Here is a 2,166-nt window from a genome sequence, read left to right as displayed (position 1 = left end):
TACCAAAATTTTAAATAGTCCTGTCAAATCTTTTTTTTTTTTTTTTTTTTGTCAACTGGCTATAGATTCAACATTCATGTCCAGATCATCTGTTTTGGTCTCTTATCTGACCCTACTAACTGTCAAAGGTCAGCTTTTGCAGGATTTTGGGCTTCACTTGGAGGCTTAGCTCTCAGATTCCATGAGGACTTTTATGAGGCTAGGTAGACAAAGAAAAAAAAAAAAAAAAAGGAAACAAATTGCATTAGAACACTAAGTAAACAATAAGATGGGTCAAAGAGGGGAAACCAAAATAATGCTGGTGTCATAAAAAAAAACTCATGTCAGAAGGTGATAAGGAAAAAAGGCATCAAAATTTGAGGAAGTTTTACACATCAGTTTGTTGCACAACTGTGGGAGCTGACAATATAATTATACTACATGTGCTAAAGAGCACAAGGATGGACTGACCGAGTATTTACCACCCAAAGCAAATTCCCCAAAGGATCAGAATATGAGGTGCTCAAACCTAGATCCTTAACATCTTGGGTCCACTCGTCTTGCCAGCATTTGGTAATGTTATTTTCAATGAATATTGCTTAAATATTTAGGGAAAAGTAGAATACAAAATTAAAATTAAATCAGAAATAAGATAGCCTACGTAATTTTTTGAAACATGGAATCTGAATTCTGATTAGACGGTGTTAGAGGCAAGCATACAGAATTGCCAATCAGCTTGAAAATACTCCCGTCTCAGTTTCACCGAGATCTGTCTCCACCATATTGTATATGTATGTTTTCACTTCTTTGACACTTATTTGTCACATGGTTCTAGAAGACTGGACAGGAAAAAAAAAAAAAAAAAAAAAAAAACCAAAATTGAAACCCTTTTTGCTCTTTCACAACTTCTAATTAGTTTTTGTGGAGTTATTATGCTACTGGTCAGACTGAATGAATTGTGGATTATAAGCAATAACCTCATTAAACAGCTTACTTAAAAATGTGCACTTCATAAACTGAAATATGATACTGATTGTGACACAAAGAGTATCTTCAATAACTCAGACAAAAATACATTTACCCCATTTTCACATATTCCATTTCTAAGACATTTTTGTTGTTGATTTCAGGGGAAAATAGTGTGAATATAGCAACATACATGTCATACAACATTGTAATGAAAATCAAATCTATAGCTATATGTGTCAGTCTTTAAATTTCAAAAGTGGGCATTTTTTTAAAAATTGCATTAAGGAACAATATAACCCTTATTCAATTTTAATGAAATAACCTTCTTCAATCATGAAATCAGAAGGCATATTAATAGAACAAAGATGACCTAATGACTTTAAATCTTACACTTTCCTACTTGGTGAATTTTGTAATGAGAGTCTGATAATCCCAGCTCAACATTTTCAACCATAGAGTCCAGGTCAGAAAAGATTGCTCTATAATCTTTTCAAACATTCATGTAGATGTTTATTAGATCTTTTAGTTGTCATGGCCACTGTGTTCTCTGTTGCTGACCTCCAGCTTATATCTGAGAGATGTAGGTGAGATTTTGTTACAAATTGGCTTCAACCTTTGCCTGGGAGGACCAAAGATGTTTATAAATAGATGTTCTATAGGGGCCTCCTGCATTGAGCTCCAGAAGAATGTGCATTTATTATCTCACTCACAGTGTGTGTTATTAAATGAAATACTGGAGAGAAGTGTAAGACATCAAGTATATGGTAGAGCCATTAATAGGCCAACAGCACAGGCCACATTTCCTTTTCATCAAATCTGACACTTTTAGTGTCTATGATATCATGGCCTACTTTAAAAGAGTTGCACCTATTCAGGCTGAATTAAAGGTTACAAGTATCAAAGTGTAACCTATCAACTGGTAAATACCCATCATCAATCAACCAATTAATATGCTATACCTATCTGGACACATCAGCTTTCACTTGAGCGTTCCCCCTTTTTAACTGAGGAATCAATATAGCTCCTTGTTGTGGTAAAAATACTAAAGAGAAAGGGAAAAAAATGATCGACTGAATGTTTTTGCCCCATAAATCCTAAGCGCTGTTACTAAACTAATTTTAAAACATTCAGTATAACAATGGTTCAGTGTTTATTAGATGATATTTCAGGTCAATTTTGTGAGTTTATCTTGTTTTCTGGGAAAATTCAGATTCATTT

The sequence above is a fragment of the Enhydra lutris genome, unplaced genomic scaffold, assembly GCF_002288905.1.
Source record: "Enhydra lutris kenyoni isolate GAN:26980312 unplaced genomic scaffold, ASM228890v2 scaffoldscaffold20, whole genome shotgun sequence".
NCBI lineage: Eukaryota > Metazoa > Chordata > Mammalia > Carnivora > Mustelidae > Enhydra > Enhydra lutris.
The sequence above is the reverse complement of the archived record's forward strand: the minus strand, read 5'-3'. Positions refer to the sequence as shown.